This window comes from Panthera onca, chromosome X (genome assembly GCF_046562875.1).
Source record: "Panthera onca isolate mPanOnc1 chromosome X, mPanOnc1 haplotype 2, whole genome shotgun sequence".
Taxonomy (NCBI): Eukaryota; Metazoa; Chordata; class Mammalia; order Carnivora; family Felidae; genus Panthera; species Panthera onca.
This window is the reverse complement of record NC_138357.1, coordinates 27,571,534-27,581,722: the sequence shown is the minus strand read 5'-3', so window position 1 is coordinate 27,581,722 and position 10,189 is coordinate 27,571,534.

Here is a 10,189-nt window from a genome sequence, read left to right as displayed (position 1 = left end):
GGGATAAAGACCCCAGTTGAAATGTCTCTGATGATTGGGATCTTAGACTGCTAACCTCATTAAGTTTCATCTGGTAGTCCCTTTGAAAATTCATTCAAATTTTATCATTTTCTCATCCTGAAGATTGTAGGGAAGTGTTATTTTTTTTTAAAAATAGGGACAACTTCCTTTTTTTTTTTCAAACAACTTCTGATAGTCATTATTTCTTGCATTTTCTTGTGCCAGTAATTGATATGCTTCTCTTTTAAGAATATCTAAATGGCTATAATGTTTTGCCTTGTGAAGTGACTTTAAATGGATTCTCAAAGTGTTCTATAAACCGTATTTAAATCTGAAAGAATAAAACCTCAGTAGAGATTCCAAAGCTGATCTCATTTTATGATTTGGCTCCTAGACATTTGGATGTCCCACCCTCTGTGAAACAAGCCGTCTACTTTCATTGTTGGTAGCCAGCTCTTCATTTACAGCTCTAAGAAAATATGTCAGGTTTTATGGCTTCGTAAATAAATCTAAAAGCATCTTTGAAAAAAAGAAAAAGTCTGTGTGAAAGGCATTCCAAACTAATGGATATATCAAATGTCTATTGAGCACCAAGTTTGACTTATCTACTGTGCTGGATAGATGTCCCTATTCTCAAAATGAGTAAGCGCACTAAGTTTGGCCAGCAAGTAGAAGGCTATGATCCAGTATCTAAAAGTGGTCTGGAAAGTGTGTTCCCAGTGGTGTAGAGAAATAGCCTAGGGTTTGGAGAATGAGAGGACTGGGGTGTTGCTCCTAGATCTGTCACTGGACCCTGTGTTATACTGAGGACACTGATCTCTTGACTCTTCAGTTCCTCCTCTGAAAAATGAAGGAGTCAGTCTGGATGCTCTTCTACGTATCTTCTAGACAAGTCTATGAACTGTAAGGAAGGGACCAATGTGGAATGTAGTATTCAAGAGAGACATTATGGAGAACACGAAGCTTCACAAAGTCCTGTGAAGGATTCAGATGCTTGGGAGGCAGTGTTCGGGCATAACTAAATCGGTTTTTACTGCTAGATGTGATTGCTTTTAGTTTACAGTGTACAATAAATAATTGCAAAACTAGAATAATGTACATATTTACCTACTTTCCTGGGTAGATATGTTTGAAATGTATTTTCAGATGATTAGAGGATGGCATATGAAAATATATTATCATTACTATAATTGTTGAGATTTAACATCATTAGGTTTTTTGAATGTATCAACTCAGGTTAAAAGGAAAATAGAATTAAATTAATTCTATCAATTATAACACACAAAAAAGTCATGACTCTGGACATTATCTTTGACTTTGATCCATGGCAAATACGTTTTAACAACTGGCTCTCCGTGGGGGAAAAATAGCCCTGATCTCTCGCATTTGCTGATTTGCATGGCGTAAATGCCCTCACCGTGTCTGATTTCAAGATCCCAATGTGAGGTCACGAACTGAAGTCGGGAAGACATGTGCACACTCAGCTCTTGTGAGCCAGTGCTAGCAGGCTCTAGCACACCACCATAGTATGTAACATGGATATAAGGAATATATTTACCTTTCTTTCTGACCCATTTGAGTATAAGTTGCTGACACAATGCCCCTTTTACCCTTACATAGTGCAGTGTGTATCTCTCAAGAATAAAGACATCTTGTGGCACCTCTTCACCTCCATCGGTGAAGCATGCAACTCTTGATCTTGGGGTTGTGAGTTTGAGCCCCACATTGGGTGTGGAGATTACTTAAAAAGAAAAAAAAAATGAAGACAACCTCCCAATAACTACAGTATAATTATCAAAATCGGTAAATTAATATTGTTACAATATTATTATATAATCTAAATAGATCTTATTCAAATTTTGCCAGTTGTCCCAATAATACCCATTATAGTTTAAAAAAAGGGTGTGGTCCATCTAATCCAGGGTTGTCTACATTTTGGGGATAAGATGTATTTTTTCAGAAGTTTCTCCTTCCACTTTGCAATTCTCCCTTCATCTTTTCTTCATACCTCTTAATCTTTCCACGAGGAGTTCTAGCATTAATTTCTAGTGTCTAACATTAGAAGTGCTATCAACATATAACAACAGTAAACTTGCTACCAATGATACACATCAAGTGCTTACAGTGGTTCTGGTGTTTGAATTTTACTTAATGTTGGTAGTTAGTAATAACAAATGCACTTAAATTCAAGGAATAGTCTTTGTTGTTATTAATGGTAGTGTCCTTCCTAGTCATTAATATGGTCTTAGCTTTATGAGCCTGCGTGCGTGCCAATAAAAGAGAGTCTTAAAAAAGAGACAGTCTTATTGGAGGTCCTGGGCAATGCTAATTTTAACCAAATGACTTCCAGCTATATATGGAAATAGGTAAAAAATATATTTATTTTGGGGGCACCTGGGTGTCTCAGTCGGTTAAGCCTCCGACTTTTGGTTTCAGCTCAGGCCATGATCTCACGGTTCATGAGTTCGAGTCCCGAGTTGTGCTCTGTGCTGACCACGTGGAGCCTGCTAGGGTTCTCCGTCTCTCCCTCTCTCTGCCTCCTCCCACCCCCTGCCTCTCTCTTTTCTCTCTCAAAAATAAACATTTAAAAGAACTTTAAAAAATATTTATTCTTGGGTGCGTGTCTGTTATTCTGCTAACAAGAATGCTTCTGCTTACAGTACTATTTCTATAAAAAGTAGTATCCACCAAGGAGTTCCACAGAACAACAAACAAAATGAATAATGTAATCAATTAATGTGTATAGGTTTATTTTTTTATTAAAAATTTTTAAAAAAATTTTTAATGTGTATTTTTGAGAGAGAGAGAGAGAGACAGAGCATGATTGGGGGAGGGGCAGAGAGAGAGAGGGAGACACAGAATCCGAAGCAGGCTCCGGGCTCCAAGCTGTCAGCACAGAGCCCGATGCGGGGCTGGAACCCATGAACCCTGAGATCATGACCTGAGCCGAAGCTCAACCAACTGAGCCACGCAGGCGCCCCTTAAAACATTTTTTAATGTTTATTTTTGAGAGAGAGAGAGACAGAGACAGACAGAGCTTGAGTGGGGGAGGGGCAGAGAGAGGGAGACACAGAATCTGAAGCAGGCTCCAGGCTCTAAACTGTCAGCACTGAGCAGGACGTGGGGCTCAAACCCACGAACCGAACCGTGAGATTATGACCTGAGCCGAAGTCAGTCGCTTAACCAAATGAGCCACCGAGGTGCCCCAAATGTGTATAGGTTTCAACTGATAAATGTCTCTGGAACATATTGAAAAATCCTGCATCACAACAGGGCCTTTAAAATAATCCATAGGTCTGAAGTGATAGGTTTGCGTGTGCCTTGATGTCTTTTCTGTTGTTGTTTTTTAAATGCTGGCACTCAAAAAATAATGCAAATGTCATCTGTCTGCACAACAAATCCTATGACATGTTTAACTACTTAATACAAATAACTAGGACCAGTGCCAGCATTAAGTGATGAAAGAATTAGCTGCTGATAGGAATGGATTATTTTGGCTAGTATTTCTCAAATGATTGAAGCAGAAGGCAGAAGGTCGTTTTTTCCTTGAAATTTCCAGATATTCAGACTAAATTTCTACTTTGCTTCCATGGAGATCTGGACATTCAGTGAAAGCTATGTCTTTATATGCAAAAAAAAAAAAAAAGTTGAATGGATGATCAAATAAAGACAAAACAAAGACGTTCACTGTAATTACCTTCTTTCAGGCCAAAAAGCAGCACATGTGCCCTGTCTAAACCCTGAATACATTTTTACTTCCACTGCTTAGTCTAAGCCTCATCACTTTGAAAGAGGACTTCAACTACCTCCATTTTGACCTTAAACTTTCTAATTGATTAAATTCTTTCCAGCTTATCTCTTAACTCAGGCAAAAGACCCGGTGGGCAAAGCATCCCGTGATGGGAACTGAAATTACCCCCTAAAGCAATAAGGACTGCCCTGACGCCAGCAAGACCCCTTAAATCCCAAGACAACAATCGACCTGACCTTTCCTGCCCACCTGCACGTGCCCACTGACCTTTGTCTCACATTTTCCTTATATGAACCTGGAAGGATTTTCAGCACTGGAGACAGTCTTGGAGACATCAGTCCACTGTCTTCCCGGTGTTGGCCTCACTGAGATGGATTCCTTTCTAGTTTCATCGCCAGTGCCTTCGGATTTTGTTAGAGGCAAGTGCTGAACTTGGTCTGTTTGGGATCCTCAGCGCCAGTTGCCCTTGTGCCCATGCACCCTGGCTACAACCTTTTAGATTGTCTATCCCTTTCCGATCCGTCATCCAGAGACGTCTTTCTAAAATGTCAACCTGAGCATGTTGCGGCCATGGCACACCGTTGCCTATAGGTACCAAGCTCCCTCCTTTACATGGGCATTCCAAGGGGCCCCTGTGATCTGGATCCTGCATACATCTCCAGCGTAAACTTCTCCAGCTCTCCTTTTAACAGAGCTCTCTGCCCTCCACTTCCTAGTCGTTAGCCAAACGATTTGTAGCTCCAGGAGGAGAGGGGCTCTCTCTTGTGACTTTCTGCGCCTTTGTTCACACTCCTCCCAGAGTAAAGCTCTTTATCTTTTGTTTGCCTAATGAACACTATGTAATTTCAACTCTTACCTTCCTTATAAAGCCTTTTCTAACTCATGCCCACATTCACCTTTGTACACACATTCTATTTCGTCAATCTTCTGTAGTAGCACCTATAACACTTGATTGGATTTATTTGATCCTGACTATCTTTTCTTAACAGGTTGCAAGCTCTTTGAGGTCAAGCACCATGAATTATTCATCTTTGTGTCTCCAGCCCCTAGCCTATTCTGTGTCTGGCACATGGGAGGTACTCAGTAAATACTGTTGAATGAAGAACAGTTGTAACTAAAATTGTCCAGATAGCTACTGTCCCGTATGTAGCCGCTCGCCACATATAGGTATTTACATTTATATTTTAATTAAAATGAAAAATGAGGTTCTTCAGTCACACTGGCCACATTTCAAGTGCTCAGTAGCTACTTGTGTGTATCATACTGGACAGCCCAGATAACAGAAATTTCCATCATCGCAAAAGGTCCTAATACATAGTGCTGATCTGGAAAATTCTTTATTTTCCTGTTTCAATTTAATAAACATTGATTTTCTGCTATAGGCTAACATTTGTGCTAGGCGTGGTGGTTATCGCAAATGTGAACAAAATGTGAATACTATTATGATTATTTGCAAGGCATTTGAAATCTGGTAGGAGGAAGCCTTGTAAAATGAGAGAGATTATTTCCATATTGGGACATCAGGGAAGGCTTCATGGAGATTTTCTCATTTAAACTGGGCATTTAAGGATGGAGAGTATTTGAGTAGGGCAAATCTTAGGAAAGGAGAGAAAATAGTGTGAGCAAATGTACAGAGGTGGGAAAGTACTAGGAAAATGGGAAGTAATTTAGTTCCCTTAGAATATATGGTATATGAGCTGGGAGTAGTCGTTTAGTTTATTAATTCATTCCTCGAATCATTCAACAAATAGTTTTTGAGCACCTATCCTGTTTCAGGCTCTATACTAGGTCCTGGAGGGGTGCCTGGCTGGCTCAGTTCCTACAGCACAGAACTTGATCTCAGGGTCGTGAATTCAAGCCCATGTTGGGAGTGGAGCCTATTTTTAAAAAGAAAAAAAAATGTATATATATATATATCACACACATACACACATACATACTGAGTGCTGGGGATAAACAGAGACTATACAGACATCGCCCCAGCAGAGTTCACAGTTATGAGTGATGAGATTTGGATAAAACTATGGAAGGCACTGAAAACTACCCTAAAGAGTTTGTACTTTGCTCCTCCGGCCCTCACACTCAAAGTGCGGACTTTAGACCAGCAGCATGGGCTGGGCATGACCTGCGAGTTTGTTAGAAATGCAGAATCTCAGGTCCCACCCTAACCTCAAACCTACTGAATCAGAATTTGCACTTTAGCAAGATCTCCAGATTATCCTCAAGCACGTTAACGTTTGAGGAGCATTGTTGTAGGCCAACTGAGCCAATAAGAGAGTATGCAAGTGAATGAATTAAAGGAGTAAGGATGTAGGAAGTAAGTAAGCATAAAAGTAGGAAGTGAGGTGGTATTCTAATCAGTATTGGGTTGAAAGCAAAAGAAACTGGACGTGGGCCTATTACTGTAGAATGAGATGAGAAATGGGAGGGGTTGGATGTGAGAGACAATCAATCTTTTGTATACAGGCACAGCTTCCGCTCCATGAACTCATACTGGAAATATTGTCTGTTATTCAAAGTGAAAAAAAATCAGCAAATTCAATAATATGGTATCTGAGATGTCTTAGAAGGTGCCAGCTATTCGTTTTAGAAAAGGCTTATTGGTATGTCTACTTCCTGTTGACGCCACAGGTCCATAGTGTACTCCTGAGTGTCAAAGTATCAGGCCCTTAATCTTATACAAGTTCATACAGGGATTATGATAAGGAATTCAGAAATTAAATCACTATATCAAAGTTCACAAAAAGCTGATTTATAAACGAGAAATTCAATTGATATAAATTTTTAAAAAACATTTTTTAATGTTTGTTTATTTTTGAGAGAAAGACAGAGACAGAGAGAGAGAGAGAGAGAGAGAGAGTGGAGGAGGGGCAGAGAGAGAGGGAGACACAGAATCTGAGGCAGGCTCCAGGCTCTGAGCTGTCACCACAGAGCCCAACTCCGGGCTCAAACCTACCAACTGCAAGATCATGACCTGAGCGGACGTTGGAAGCTTAACCAACTGAGCCACGCAGGCACCCCTAGAAGCTCAATTTATTAATTTACAATGGAGTAAGTACCTTTCCACTAGCCAGAACTTTCTTTTATTACCAGCATTAAAATTTTTAAAAGTTTTTATTTATTTATTCATTTATGTGATCTCTACACTCAACGTGGGGCTTGAACTCATGACCCTGAGATCAAGAGTCCCATGCTCCACCGACTGGGCCAGCCAGGTGCCCCTAGGTGTATTACAATTTCTTTAACCAATTTCCTTAAATGATGCCATTTCTATTTTCAGTTTCTCTTTATTACAAAGCTACACAGATCTTTGTGTAATTTGTACAAGCATCTATGTATGATAGATTCCTAGAAATAGAAATGGCAGGTTAATTTTACATCTTGTATGCTATGAGATACTTTTTAAAAAAATGTTTATTTATTTTGAAAGAGAGAGAGAGAGAGCGAGCATGAGCGGGGGAGCGGCAGAGAGAGCTGGAGACAGAGAATCCCAAGTAGGCTCCAGCTGTCAGCACAAAGCCCAAAGAGGGGCTCAATCCAGAGTTGAAAGCTTAACTCACAGACCCACCCAGGCACCCCTGGGATACTTTCTTTTTTAATGCTTATTTATTTTTGAGAGGGAGGGAGGGGGAGAGGGGGAGAGAGAGAGAGAGAGAGAGAGAACGAGCGGGGGAGGGGTAGAGAGAGAGGGAGACCCAGAATCTGAAGCAGGCTCCAGGCTCTGAGCTGTCAGCACGGAGCCCCACTCTGGGCTGGAACTCAAGAACCGTGAGATCATGACCTGAGCTGTAGTCGGATGCTTAACAAACTGAGCCACCCAGGTGCCTCTGAGATATTTTGTTTTTAAACAATTCCCACCAATGGTACGTGAGAATTCTTAGTGCTTCACCAATACTGAGTACTATCAAAAACTTTTAATCTCTGGGGCACCCGGGTGACTCAGTCGGTTAAGCGTCCGACTTCAACCTAGGTCATGATCTCGCCATTCCCGACTTCGAGCCCCTCATCAGCCTCTGTGCTGACAGCTCAGAGCCTGGAGCCTGTTTGAGATTTTGTGTCTCTCTTTCTCTCTCTCTCCCCTCCCCCATTCACACTCTGTCTCTCTCAAAAATAGACATTAAAAAAATTTAAAAAATTTTAATCTTTGCCAACCTGGTAGGTATTTAGTTTGCATGTCTTAGTGGCGGATGAAGTTCGGCACCGTTTTATGTATTTATCAGTCATCTGCATTTCTTTTCCAGCAAGTTGACTCTTTATATTCTTTCCCCGTTTTTTAAAAAATTTTTTCAAAATTAAAAAAGAATTTTTTTCTGAGACAGAGAGCACGCACGCGGGGAGGGGCAGAGAGAGAGGGGAACAGAGGATCCAAAGCAGGCTCTGCGCTGACGGCAAGCCTGATGCGGGGCTCAAACTCACGAGGAACCATGAGATCATGAGCTGAGCCGAAACTGGATGCTCAGCTGGCCGAGCCACCCAGGCGCCCCCTTTCTCCACTTTTCTATTGGACCATTTTTATCTTGTTGATTTGTGCAAGTTCTTCATATGTGTCATGTCTTTCTCATTCATGTAGCAAATATAGTCTGCTCATACTTTATCTTTTGACTTTGTTTATTGTACCTTGCTATACATAATTTTAAATTTCTGTGGGCTCAAACTTATTCACCTTCAGGCTTCTGGATTTTAGTTCACATTTAGAATGGTGTTAGAAAATACAGAGTATATATACATGCTGCCTAGAGTAGGAGACTATCTAGAAAATTTAAATTATAATCAGAAGCTTGTTCCATTGGTATAGATGGAGTTAAAGAGAGCTGTGGAATGCTTTATTTAGATTGTGGTAAGATAGGAAGATTATCTCTGCTACCCCGTGGGGTATGCATTTCTAGTGACCAGAATATTTTTGCATCAAATAGTGTCTTGTCCCTTAAATTGCATCAAATGTTCTAAGTATTCAACTTTCCTTTTTCTTATTTCTCATCAAGCACTGAAAGTTTCTGCTATTACAATATTATCTCATGGAGGAAAGCTTTTTTTTTTTTTAATGAAGGCTATGTTACAAATAATTAGATTAAAGCTTATTTTACATCAGTTACATATTTCATTTGGTGGCATTTTCTCACTTTGTCCTCAAATTCAAAGGGTTCCCTTTTTGGTCTCTCGGTACCCTATGAAATACATTTCACTTCTTAGGACAGGACTGGGGCACACAGCACTGTAATCTGTACATATTGAAAGCTCAATAAATATTCTTGTGAATAAGCTCTAGGAAAAAAGAGGCTACTGTGAAACACTCAAACATCAGTACAAATTCGCTATAAAATTTTCTTCAGATGTTATACCAGTTAGTTACTGGTTTTCTTCAATGGTATTTTTCACAAGATGAAAGAAAGTTTACTAAACAGAGGAAGTTTTCAATGTTTTTTCAAGGTATAAAATTGTTTAAAGTCTCAGTTGCTACATAGACAATAAGAATATGAATTTACAAAATAGGTGAAAAACTGTTTGCACCATGTACTATAAATGTGACGTTTGGAGCAGAAAATCAGTAGTTTTCAGCTAATACTAAGACAGGAAATAATTTAATATCAATTGATAGTAAATTGGCACAATTGAACTAAATTAATGTAAAATGATTTGGTACAGAGCCCAATTTTTCTATTACTTTAAGTGGAATTTTGCATTAACTTATGTAACTGTAAATTTTCCACTACTCCCTATTTAATGTTCTAGCTGCATCATTCCATAACTTGAATCTATTAAAAACTGTATAACATTCTACCAAAGATGGTCTATAAATGAAATGGAAATTTATTTTGAATAGTATTCCACTCTCCAAAGCTTTAGAGGTAAGTAAAAACGTCTCGGATTTTATTTGTTATTGATATTTAGACGTTTCTGTTTAACTTTTATTGTTCAGTTGATTAAATATACCATAACTCTTTTTTAAAGTTGCAGAAAAAAAACAGTAAGCACACAGAATGGGAGAGAAACTAAGGCCTGTTGGAATATATTTTGAGGACTGAAATTAATCATTATATTCCATTAGGAATGCTTTGAAGGTGATATCGGGTGAAATCTCGATTTACACGGGGCTTTCGTCATTTCTCATTTGGAAAATTTGTCAGTAACATTTACATTTATTCCTTTTCTTGTAACTAAAAGGTAATTCAGTATCAAAGGAATACTCTAACCAAAATTTTTTAAAAAGAAAGAGGAACGACGTGCCTTTAACTACACACTATTGTGGGAACCTGGGAACTTCTATAACAGCAATGGAGACACGGTAATAGGTCACTTCTTCCTGTCCTAGGAAAAGCGGCGCTTCGGAGGGGACAGGGCCTCCCTGAGTTTTTCTCCCCAGCGTAGAGAGTTCTAGGTGGTCAAAGGTCCGGGACGCTGGATTCGAAACAAACAAAAAAATAAAAAGGGTGATAAAGA